This window comes from Arvicola amphibius, chromosome 1 (assembly GCF_903992535.2).
Source record: "Arvicola amphibius chromosome 1, mArvAmp1.2, whole genome shotgun sequence".
NCBI lineage: Eukaryota > Metazoa > Chordata > Mammalia > Rodentia > Cricetidae > Arvicola > Arvicola amphibius.
In genome coordinates, this window is record NC_052047.1 from 18,004,416 (window position 1) to 18,018,284 (window position 13,869).

Consider the following 13,869-nt stretch of genomic DNA (forward strand, 5'->3'; position numbering starts at 1 on the left):
ATCTTCTCTTCCAACTGGTATGGCCTGTTTCTGCGCTTGTTCTTCCAACTGTTGTGGTTTGCACCTGTGCCTATGCAGTCTGCTGTTTGTTTGTTTTAACTGATGTGGTTTGTGCCTGTGCCTAATTGTCTGCTAAGGTTGCAAAGGAGGGCTGGCCAAGGGGAGGTTGTTCAACTGCATGGGATTAGGTGTTAGAGTGAATCTTGGAGGGACAGAATCCAGGTGAAGCCTAGAGGAAGGTCTCTTAGCTATGTGCAGGTTGGTGGAGACTGCACCAGAGCAGGAGTTCCACCAGAGGTGGGGGCAGGGCCCAACAGCCTTGCTGGTGCTGGGATGGGAGCAGGAGATGAATGGGATATGCCATGGGTTTAGTGAGGGTCTGGTCTTTGGGTCGGTCAAGCTGAGAGACCAATCCAACATCTGTTTTGTTGACTGGTATGATTTGAGCCAGTACCTATGTAGTCTGCTGTGGTTACTTGGGAGGGTTGGCCATGGGGAGGATGCTCAGGTACATGGGGTTAGGCAGCAGAGTGGGTTTTGAGGAGACAGAGTCCAGTGGGTGACAAGGGCCAGGGTGGAGCCTGGAGGCAAAAAAAAAAAATGTGCTGACATAACTTGATGTTGGCATATAAAAGAATGCAAACAGATCCATACCTATTGCCCTGCACAAAATTCAAGTCCAAGCAAATTAAAGACCTCAACATAAATCCAGTTACACTGAACCTGATAGAAGAGAAAGTGGGAAGTAGCCTTGAATGCATGGGCACGGGCAATCACTTCCTGATTACAACCAATAGCATAGACACTGAGATCGACATCTATTAAATGAGACCTTCTGAAACTGAAAAGTGTAGTAAGAGGCCGCTTGTTTGTTCCCAGCTTCCCAGCCCCAAAATAATCACACAGAAGCCATATTATTTGCAATACTGTTTGGCCAATGGCTTCAGCATATTTCTGGCTAACTCATATCTTAAATTAACTCATCTCCATGTATCTGTGTATTGTCACTATGCTGTGGCTTATGGAGTAAAGTTCTGGCATCTGTCTCTGGTGGGGCTTCATGGCTTCTCATTGACTTCGCCTTCTTTCTCCCAGCATTCAGTATAGTTTTTACCTCCTAGTTCTGCTCTGCCCTATCAACAGTCCAAGACAGTTTCTTTATTCATTAACCAATAAAAGCAACACATATACAGAAGGACTTCCTACATCAGAAAAGCTTCTGTAAGACAAAGGAGACTGTCAACAAGAAAAAAAAGCAGCCTACAGAATGGGAAAAGATTCTCACCAACCCCACATCTGATAGAGGTCTGACCTCCAAAATATATAAAGAACTCAAGAAACTACACATCAGAATAACAATTAATCCCATTTTAAAATGGGATCTAAATTTAAAGAGAATTCTAAACAGAAGAATCTTGAGTGGCTGAGATAAAATTAAAGAATTGTTCAACATCCTTAGCTGTCAGCGGAAAGCAAATCAAAATGACTCTGAGATACCATCTTATTCCTGTCAGAATAGCTAAGATCAAAAATGCTAATGACAATCTATGTTGGTGAGGATGTAGAGTAAGGAACACTCCTTCACTATTGGTGGGAGTTCAAGCTTGTACAACCACTTTGTACTGATTGGCATAGGGGTTTCTCAGAAAACTGGGAATCAATTTACCTCAAAAACTAGCATTGCCACTCTTGAGTGAGGTAACCCAGACCCAGAAAGACAAATACAGTATATACTCACTCTTGTGTGAATTTTAGATATAAATGCAAAGGATAGTCAGGATAATTCACAGCCCCAGAGAAGCTAGGTAACAAGATGGACACTCAGAGGGACACACGGATCTTCCTGGGAAGAGGAAATAGATGAGAAGTACTGGGTAAGTTGGGAGCATGGTAGGGGAGGAGTGGTAGAGGGGAGAGAATAGGGAGATGGTAATATGAGGGATCAGATGGTTGGGTTGGTGGTGGAATGGAGGTGGAGAGTATGAAAAAGGTATGTTGTCAGAGGGGCCATTGTGGGGTTAAGGAGAAACCTGATGCCAGGGAAACTCCAAGGAACCCACAAGGATGACCCTAACTAAGATTCCTAGAAAATGTAGAGAGGATGAATAAACTGGCCTTCTCCTGAAATCAAATGGGTGACTACCCTAAATGTTGTCATAGAGCCTTCATCCAGTAACTGATGGAAGCATATGCAGAGATCCACAGCCAAGCACTGGGCTGGGCTCTGAGAGTTTAGTTGAAGAGGAGAAGGGATTATATGAGCAAGAAGGGTCAAGATCATGACAGGGAAACAGAGATACAATGAACCTGAACTTGTTGGAGCTCACAAATTCTGGACCGACAGGTAAGGAGCTGGCATGGACTGATCTAGGCCCTCTGCATGTGGACAAGTTTTATAGCTTGGTCTTTTATGAAGCACCTTACAGTGGAACCAGGACCTGTCCCTGATGCAGGAGCTATCTCTTTGGAACCTCGTCTCTATGGTGGGATGCCTTGCTCAGTATTGATGCAAGAGGGATAAGCTTCCTTCTGCCTCAACTTGATATGCTATACTTTGGTGGCTCCCATGGTCTTACACTTCTGAATGGAGACAGAGGAGTAGTGGATTATGGGATAGAATGGAGGTGGGAGGTAAGAATGCAAGAAGAGGACAGAGGGGAAATTGTGATTGGTATTTAAAATAAATGAATAAATTTTAATTATTTATAAATGAAAAAATTAAACTATAGCCAGGCACAGTGGCATATGCCTTTAATCCCAGCACTCCAGGGCTGGAGGCAGATTACTGGCACCCATGTGGACAACTGCATTCACATAAAACCTGAGAGAGCTTGGGAAGTAATTCTAGACAGAAAAGAATAGAGTAGAGCATGGCTTCTTGGTAGCAGCAATTTCTCAGATATGCTCTCAGGCAAGCACCGTCATTTAAGAGAGGCTTCCTGACTCAGCTATAACTGCAAAACCTTGCAACTCTTTAAGAGGTCCTGCCACGAAACATTTAAATGGTGTTGATCAAAGCTGACTACATGCTTTTTGGTTTTCAGCAGTAGCAGGAAAAAAGCTGTGCCATTTTAAAATGCCGGCTTTCTGGGCTGTCCAGCCAGTGCAAACTCTGACTCTTTGAGGCAGGAGGTCGGGCTACAGAGAGAGCATTTGACTGTTGTTTGTGGACACACTGTTGCAGCTTGTTTGCTGGCAGGGATGTTGAAGCACTATCGAGTTGGGGAAATAAATATGGCTACAGCCGGTACCTCAGCCATGAGGCTGGAATCTCACAAAGCTTAGGAATGGACTGGATCCAGCTATCAAAGCCAAGGCTCGCTAGCCTTCAATCCACCCCACACCCAACCTGCCATTCCCTGTGAGCTCCTGGAGACCAATGCTTAGTGGACATTAGAGGAAGAGATGGCTTTACTCCTCTCTATATTGCTTAACGTATTAAAGACTCAGATGGTCAGAAAAAGAGATATACAGTAAAGAGGGATTCAAAAAAAAAAAAGAAAACCTGTGTTTAAAAATATATGCAAGCTTGGGAGAGAAAAGGAAAAGATTAACGTCCTTAAAATTAAAAAAGAGAGAAAGTAGTTGGGTGTGGTGGCACACACCTTTAATCCCAACACTTGGAACACAGAGGCAGGCAGCCCTCTGTGAGTTCAAGGCATGGTGGCACATGCCTTTAATCCCAATGCCTGGGAGGCAGAGGCAGACAGACCTCTGTGAGTTCAAGGTGTGGTAACATACACTATTAATCCCAGCACTTGGGAGGCAGAGGCAAGTGGATCTCTGTGAGTTCAAGGACAGCCTGATCTACAGAGGGAGTTCCAGGACAGCCAAAGATATACAGAGAACCTGTCTCAAGAAGTAAAAGTAAATATAAAAGAAACAGAGGTTAAAATAAAGCCATGTAAAGATGAAAAATACACAGAGAATTTTGATACTGTATATTATTATGCCCTCTTTGAATTGTTTGAATGCTGAGGAAAGAGCAACAGCTGCTAAAAGATTGATGGAGGAGAGTTATCTGTCTATGTTTCTTTCATTGGTTAATTAATAAAGAAAACTGCCTTGGCCCTTTAAGAGACAAAAAATTAGGTAGGTGGAGTAGACAGAACAGAATTGTGGGAACAAGGAAGTAGAGTTGGGGAGATGCTTCAGGCAGTCGCCATAGTGAGTCTCCATGCTTCTCCTCTCTGAGATGGACGCAGGTTAAGATCTCTCCTGGTAAGCCACATCTCGTGGTGCTACACAGATTACTAAATATGGGTTAAAGGAAGATGTGAGAATTAACCAATAAGAGGCTACAGATAATGGGCCAGGCAGTGTTTTAAAAGAATACAGTTTCCGTGTAATTATTTTGGGTGTAAAGCTAGCCGGCGGCCAGGTGGCGGGACGCAGCCCCGCCGCTTCTTACTACAAAAGATATTTGCTTATAAATGCTGCTAAATTAATCAAAGATAGGTATTTTGAAAATACCTTGGCTTCAAAATTGAAGTCAAAAGGTATGTTACTTTGGAGAAGAGATTTTGCTTTTGTTTCCACAGGAAATGAAAGGCTGTGAATTGATTCTGCATTAAGAAAAGTCAGGTTTGATCAAGGAAGACAACTTGAGAAATCTCCGGTAGGAACAGATGGCCCAGATGGCCTGAGTTCTACATCCAGAACAGATTCAAGACTGCTGTCTGAGATGATCAAGACTCACAAGATACTCCAGTCAGGATTTGATCATAATTCTAAATTTTCTGTACGTCCCTACAAGATTATCAGCACCCCTAACCAGCAGGAAGTAGCCTGGAAAACTATGCCCACATTCCCAAAAAATGGAATATGGATGTTCTTGGTTTTTTTTTTTAAAAAGGGGGGGGGGTGGTGCGGGACAATTCTATATTCTGTCAGTTATGTTTTAAATAAATGCTGATTGGTCAGTAGCCAGCAGGAAGTATAGATGGGACAACCAGACAGGAAGTAGAGGTGGGGCAATGAGAACAGGAACATTTTAGTAAGGAGGAAGCTCATTCCTCCACAGTCCTGTCCAGACACCAAAAAAGAAAGATGTGATCTACCCCACTGAAAAAGGTACTGAGCCATGTGGCTAATATAGATAAGAATAATGGGCTAATATAAGTTATGAGTTAATAAGAAGCCTGAGCTAATGGGTCAATCAGTTTATAACTTATGTAGACCTCTGTGTGATTTGGGGGAGGGGGACTTAATGATTATAGGAACTTGGCAGGACAGGAAACCCCAACAACAGCAGGTGGATCCCTGAATTACAATCTAGTCTCGTATACAGAGACCAGTTCTAGTACAGCCAGGGCTACATGACCAACCCTGTCTCTAAATAAACAAAAATAGATAAATAGTTACACACACACACACACACACACACACACACACACGTGTTTGGCCTACATATATACCTCTTTATCACATGCATTTCTGGTGCCCATGAGGCCAGAAGTAGATTCACCGTGTGGGCATGTAGGTAATGTAAATTGAATCCATGTCCTCATGAAAAGCAGTCAGTGCTCTTAACCAACAAATCATCTCTTCAGCCCTTGGAGTCTTTTGTAAAGCCTTATTATTTTGTATAATATGTTTGGATTATATTACACCCCTCCATTAGCTCCTCTAAGATCTATCTCTGCTCATTAACTTTGTGTCCTTTTCCCTACCCTTTAAGTTCAGTGCATGTTGCCCATATATTCTTGGATATGTAGCCTTCCACTGGAGTATGGTAGACTTACTACAAGCAATATTCTCCTATACCATGACAGTACCTTCACCTGGCGATGGATGGAGATAGAGATAGAAACAGAGCCCCACATTGGAGCATCGGACTGAGCTCCCAAGGTCCTGATGAGGAGCAGAAGGAGGGAGAACATGAGCAAGAAAGTTAGGACCGAGGGGGGTGCGTTCACCCACTGAGATGGTTGGACAGAACTAACAGGAGATCACCAAGTCCAGTTGGAATGGGACTGATGGAACATGCGACCAAACCGGACTCTCTCTTAATGTGGCCGACGGTGGAGGCTGACTGAGAAGCCAAGGACAATGGCCATGGGCTTGGATTCTATGGCGTGGACGGGCTCTGTGTGGGCCTTGTCAGTTTGGTTGCTCACCTTCCTGGACCTGGGGGGAGTTGGGAGGACCTTGGACTTAACATAGAGTAGGGAACCCTGATGGCTCTTTGGCCTGGAGAGGAAGAGAGTGGAGGTATGGGTAGAGGCAAGGGGAGGGAAGGGGGAGGAGGAGGGGAGGACATGGAAATTTTTAATAAAAAGAAATGAGAAAAAAACATTATAAGCATCAAAGTCAGGCACAAAGCATCAACCATTTTATAATAGTTACATGAAAAGTTCAGAATAAGGAAATAAGGGTGTTAAATAACTTAGGATACCACAGATTGTGTGTTCCAACAAGCAAGTTACATACCACACACACTTACACAGAGACAGGAATACGCCTAAATAAGTCAAACAAAGGAGCCAAATCAATTTTCAAATAAAAAAACAAATTTATTTATTGTGATCACTTTAGGAATAAGGATAATAAGAGCCTATACCCAACTCCTTCTTTGGGATTTTACAAAACGTACACATAGCTCAGCATCCAGCAGTGGTGTGATCTCTTGCCCAACATTATTCTAATTCCTAGGCTATACAAAAGAGTTAGTCTACACTAGCTTGTATGCTCTGAGAACTCCTTCAGCCACTAACCTTTAAGATACTGGCCCCAAATTGGGCACCAAATTTTGGCATACAAAAGAGTTCCACAATAGCCTGGAATAGAGTATAACAATAATTCATTTACTTCAGGATAAACTCACAGAAAAGATAGTGATCTACAGTCCTCTGCATGCCCTAGAAACTGGAATTAAATCCAACACTCAAGAGGGTCACACATGCTTTTCACCTGCATTTACAGTACATGAGATTACACCCAAAATCACCTTCAAGCCTTCAAGCTCTGTGTTCCTTGATATTCTGTCCAACTCAAACCTTCTCCATATGTGGGCATTCTGCTCTTAAATAATTAAATTTGATAGTTATTCTAAGACTCAGGTAATTAAGGTACTGATCTAGGACCTGTCTTACTGCTACAACTGCAAAACCTGCTGGCCAATCAAGATTATTATACATACAACAATTTTCTAAAAATTATATTGGAGGTAAGTTAATTTGATAAATAAATAAATAAATAAATAAATAAATAAATAAATAGATTTGAAAATTGTAAACCAACCCCAAGATAATTTCAGACAATATCACTATCCAGGAATTTAACAACCTTTTGGTTTCTACTATGAATGAAATTCTGTAAGAGATACATGACTTACCTGGGACACATATTTTTGTGTAGGTATTACTTTTGCTCTTCATATTATTGTAGCGATGTAGCTGCGGGCAGGCCTGCTTTTTATCCTGCCTGGCTCCCAGCCACCGGCTAGCTTATGTCCCGAAATAACATCACACAAATTGTATTCTTTTAAACACTGCCTGGCCCATTATTTTCAGCCTCTTACTCACATCTTGACTAACCCATATCTAATAATCTTTGTAATACCATGAATGGTGTCTTACCGGGAAAGATTCAGCATGTCTGACCTGGTGGCTGGCTTCATCGCATCTGTCTCCCTGAGGAGAGGCACAGCAGTCTGGCTAACTTAGGAGAGGCATGGCATCTGTCTGAGCCATCTACCTCACTTCCTTTTTCCTGTTCTGTCTACTCCACCCACCTAAGGGCTGGCCAAGGCAGTTTCTTTATTAAAACAGAAGACTCTTCCACATCATATTATATCCTTAAAAATGGTTTGATAACAGAGTTAAAAATAAGTAACATTTAGGAATGATACAGTCTTTAGCTGAAAGGATTCATACTTTTGAAAATGATAACTGTAATTTGACAGGCAAAACTCAACCCATGTGAATTGGTTATGAAATGTTATAAAATGGAACTGAGAGATTATCCAAAAGGATTCATGCTGTTGAAATTGACTTTCAAAATCTGTTAAAAAGTTATGATAAGCTAGCAGATAGAACATCCCTCTAGGAAGACAATCTACACAACATATTGACACCACACCATACTTTTGTTTTTAATGGCAACTGCTTTGAGTTTGGGAAAGGCTGATTTGGTTAATCGCACATTTATTAGAGGTTATGAACATCATGTGTATACCTGCACAAATAAAGCCAGACAATGGTTCAGCATATGTCTCTAAGAAAATGAAATAGTTTTTTTGCTTTTTATAACATAAAGCATATTACAGGTATACCACACAATCCTACCAGTCAGGCAGTTATAGAAAGTTAAAATCTAATTATAAAGGAAATATTAAACAAACAGAAAAGAATTGAAGATACGCCATAGAAATACATTAAATAATGCTTTATTAGCCTTGAATTTTCTTTTTTATTGATTTTATTTTTTAGATTTTTTAATTGATTTTATTGTGCTATACATTTTTCTCTGCGCCCCTCCCCTTAGACTCTATCCCATCGTCCCCATGCTCCCAATTTACTCAGTAGATCTTGTCTTTTTCTACTTCCCATGTAGATTAGATTCATGTATGTCTTTCTTAGGGTACTCATCGTTGTCTAGGTTCTCTGAGATTATGATTTGTAGGCTGGTTTTTCTTTGCTTTATGTTTAAAAACCACTTATAAGTGAGTACATGTGATAATTGCCTTTCTCTGTCTGGGTTACCTCACTCAATATGTTTTCTAGCTCTATTCATTTTCCTACAAATTTCAAGATGTCATTATTTTTTTCTGCTGTGCAGTACTCCATTGTGTAAATGTACCACATTTTCCTTATCCATTCTTCGGGTGAGGGGCATTTAGGTGGTTTCCAGATTCTGGTAATAATAAACAATGCTTCTATGAACATAGTTGAGCACATGTCATTGTGGTATGATTGAGCTTCCTTTGAATATATACCCCAAAGTGTCATTGTTGGGTCTTAAGGAAGGTTGCTTCCTGATGTTCTGAGAAATAACCATACTGATATCCAATGGGACTGTACCAGCTTGCACTCCCACCAGCAATGCAGGGGTATTTCCTTTACCCCACAACCTCTCGAGCATAAGTTGTCATCAGTGTTTTTGACCTTTGCCATTCTTACAGGTATAAGATGGAATCTCAGAGTTGTTTTGATTTGCATTTCTTTGATGACTAAAGATGAACATCACAGAAGAGAAAGTGGGAAGTACACTTGAATGCATTGGCACAGGAGACCACCTTCTAAATATAACCCCAGTAGCACAGACACTGAGAGAAACAATTAAGGATTTCCTGAAACTAAAAAGCTTCTGTAAAGCAAAGGATATGGTCAAGAAGACAATATGGCAGCCTACAGAATGAGAAAATATCCTCACCAACCTCACTTCAGACAGAGGTCTGAACTCCAAATATACAAAGAACTCAAGAAATTTGTCATCAAAAGAACTTATAACCCAATAAAAAATGGAGTACAGACCTAAACAGAGAACTCTCAACAGAGGAATCTAAAATGGCTGAAAGACACTTAAGAAAACTTGAATTTTCTTAATGCTAATGAGAAAGGAAGAATGGCAGCAGAGAGACATTGGATAATAGAAAAAAATCTGAATTAAATCAGCTGGTGTATTTCAAGGATGTGTTGACCTTAAAATGGAAAGCAAGAGATGTGCTACACTGGGAAAGTAGTTTTACTCTTGTTTCCCTGGTAGAAGAAAAGCTATACAATCAAAATTAATAAAGATTCAGTTTGAAAAGGAGAAACCTCTTGACAGGTGATAATCCTACAGGTTATAATGAAACCTCATAAGGGTTGGAGCAGGATTCTGTTATTGTCTTTGCAGGAAAATAGCCATCTTCAAAAGGTCAGAAGACCTCAGAAATCTATATGCTTAAAGAAGAAAAGATAGCCTTTTCTCCCTATATCTTAGGGAGGTTGCAGTGGCCGTTGTCACTCTCTGAGCTTCATCGTGCCACCCAAGGAAGACGAGAAGAAGAATAATACCAGAAAGTGAGTCACAAAACACAAAGACCCAGTAAATAAGTCTGGGAAGGTGCAAATGCAAGAGTTCTTCCAATATCCTAAAAAGCAACATGGTAACACCAGAACCCAGTGGGCACACAACAGGAAGACTTGATCATCCTAACCCAGAAGATGTAGATGAAAATGACTTTAAACATAACTTTATGAAAATTATAGAGACCTTTAAAGAGGAAGTGAAAAACTCCCTTAAAGAAATGGAGGAGAAGACAAACAGAAAGCTGAAAGAAATTAATAAATTCCTCAAAAAATCCAAGAAAAAGCAATCAAACAAGTGAAGGAAACAGTTTAAGACTTGAAGATTGAAATAAAGGTAATAAAGAAAACACAAACAAAGGGAACTCTGGAAATGGAAAACCTGGGTAAACAAACAGGAACTTCAGAGGCAAGTATAACTAACAGAATACAAGAAATAGAAGAAAGAATCTCAGGTGCTGAAGATTGTATTAAGGAAATAGACTCATTGGTCAAAGAAAACACTAAATCCAACAAATTCTTAACACAAAACATTCAGGAAATCTGGGACACCATGAAAAGACCAAACCTGACAATGATAGGGATAGAAGAAGGAGAAGAACTATAGCTCAAAGGCACAGAAAAGATATATATATATATAACAAAATTATAGAAGAAAACTTTCCCAACATAAAGGATGTCCATATGAAGGTTCAAGAAGCTTACAAAACACCAAATAAGCTGGATCAAAAAAATCCCCTCATCATATAATAAATCAAAACACAAAACATATAAAACAAAATAATATTAAGAATTGCAAAAGAAAAAGGTCAAGTAACATATAAAGGTAAAACTATGAGAATTACACCTGACTTCTCAATGGAAAGCATGAAAGCCAGAAATCCTGGATAGATGTGCAGTAGAAACTAAGAGACCATAGATGCAAGCCCAGACTACTATAGCCAGCAAAGCTTTCATTCACCATTGAAGGAGAAAACAAGATATTCAATGACAAAAACAGATTTAAACAATACATATCCATAAACCCAGTCTTACAGAAAGTACTAGAAGGAAAACTTCAACCCAAGGAAGCTAACTATACCCACAATAACACAAACATCTGATAATCCTCCACAAGCATATCCCAAAGAAGGGATTAAACATCTCAATATAAAATTAATTCCATGGTATCTTTCACTGAATATATGTCTATTTGAAAAATGTTTAAATTTTCCACAATGAACAAAAAATTTTACTGCAGTAATCTTTGAAGTTTCCAGGAAGAATATGGGGTCTCACTACAATTCCACCTGATTGATATATGATCATTATATTGATAGCACCACTTTAAGATTGGTTTGGGATTACAAACTACTCAAGATGATTCCAACTTTGACTAGCTGTGATGGTGCACCTTCTAAAAATGTTCTAGACAGAACTTCAAATAAGACCTTCAGAAAAACCGTACTGACTACTCAGAGACTATCTGCAATTGTACCAGACAGTAATCTTGAAACTTACTCATCATTTTAGTTTTTACAGGATTTCATAGAAATACCTTTGCCCCCATGACAACTGGACGTAATTCTAAAAACAACATCCCTCTCCCAACCAAGTTTGTCCTCAGGACTAGGGACATAATTAGGAGTTGGTTATAAGTGTTATAAGGTTGGGAGTGGAAATAAAGTTGGTTCAGGGATCTCTCTTGAAAAAAGGGGGGAAGGAATGGATGGGATGGGATAATACATAGATTACTATGAGCTTACTCACACTAATAATAATAGTGAGAAACAGTGATATTACTTATGAGCTTTGTTTATAGACAACCTACATTGGTATAAATTCTTGTATCTTGATAAAAATTCAAGTTATATTTGTTATACTGAATATGCTTCTATTTCTGTTTACTGTATTTGGGCACCTATGGAAAGTTGTTTTGTCACATTGTATACATGCATGTTTCTACTCTGATTAAGGTATTTTGTATATTGATGCAATTTTAGGATATACTTATCATATTGCACTATACATTTCTACCTCTGATCAAGATTCTTATATATTGTTTACATTTTGAGGTCATTGTCCTCATTTGCTGCACATTGTTTAAAGATCATTTAATTTTTTTTAATATTAAGCCTCAGTTTTTAAGCTACATAGGTATTAAGAATTAGAGGTCAATAGTCATCCATGTTGTCATACTTGTAGTTAGACTACTCAGGCTCTTTAGATGTATAGAGATTATATTCCTCATAGATAGGTAATCTTCAAATACTTTGAAGAAATGTAGAATATGGCATTTAAATAACTTAGGATTCTGTTGACATGAGACACAATAGCTCCTAGTAGCATTGATATATTCCCAAGAGAATATAAAATACTCCATTTGGAATTTGTTTTCTTCTTGGCAAAACTGGCCTTTGGGCAAGGACCTGCCTGTGCCTCAACCATTGACGAAATGCATGGTATTCAGACTGGACAAGTAAGATATAAGCAAAAAGGCTGTCAAACTTTACCAGGACAGGGTAAAACAGTTTTAAATTTTTCCTGCCTCTAAAAATCATCTGTCAGAGACTCTAGACCTTAGCCAAAGTTGCTTGTGCCAACATTGCAAATGAGACTTTGGGTGAATGCCAAGTAGGTGATTGCTTCTATCTTTTCTTGCAACTTATGGAAGTTGATTGACTGTGTTATCTTTTTTCATTTTACATATCAATTCCAGTTCCCACTCCCTCCCCTCCTACAATTCCCTCAAACTTCACCCCACCACACCCGTTACACACTCCTCAGAGAGGGTAAAGTACATTGCTTTGGGGAAGGTCCAAGACTTTCCCTACTATATCTAGGCTGAGCAAGGTAGCCATCCAAAGAGATAGGTTCTCAAAAAGTCAGTACAAGCAGTAGGGAAAATCCTGGTGACACTCCCAGTAGATCTGCAGTCTGTCCCAACCATACACTGTCACCCACATTCAGAGGGCCTAGTTTGGACTTATGCTAATTCCTTTCCTATCCAGCTAGAGTTGGTGAGCTCCCATTAGTTCAGGTAAACTGTTTCTGCGGGTGTTCCCATTACGGTCTTGACCTCATTGCTCATATTCTCACTTCTCCTATTCCTCAAATGGACTTTGGGAGTTTATCCCAGTGCTCCACTGCTGGTCTCTGCCTCTGTTTCCATCAGTTGCTGAATGAAGGTTCTTTGTTGTAAGGAGGTTGCCAGTTAGTTCCTGGACACTGAACCCTGAAATAATAGCACAGAAACTGTATTATTTAAATCACTGCTCAGTCCATTAGCTCTAGCTTCGTATTGGCTAACTCTTACATATTAATTCAACCCATTTCTATTAATCTGTGTATCACCATGTGGCTGTGGCTTACCAGCTAAAGTTCCAGTGTCTGTCTCCAGTGGGGCTACATGGCTTCTCTCTGACTCTGCCTCCTTTCTCCCAGCATTCAGTTTAGTTTTCTCCACCTACCTAAGTTCTAAGGCCAAGGCAGTTTCTTTATTCACCAATGGTATTCACAACATACAGAGAGGAATCCCACATCAGTTCTATGGTGACGTTTAAAATATTCATCAGTCTGACTACAGGGCAAGACCAGTTTGGGCAAGCTCTTCTTTATTGCTTATGGTCTTAGATGGGATAATCCTTGTGGATTCCTGAGAAATTCTATAGTGCCAGGTTTTTTGCTAGCCCTATAATGGCTCCCTCAATCAAAATATCTCTTTCCTTGCTCTCATCTTTGTCCTTTCTCTATCTTGACCATCCCATTTTCTCAAGTTCTCCTTCCCCCCCCTTCTCCCCTCCTCTTTCCTTCTGTCTTCTCTCTCTCTCTCTCTCTCTCTCTCTCTCTCTCTCTCTCTCTCTCTCTCACACACACA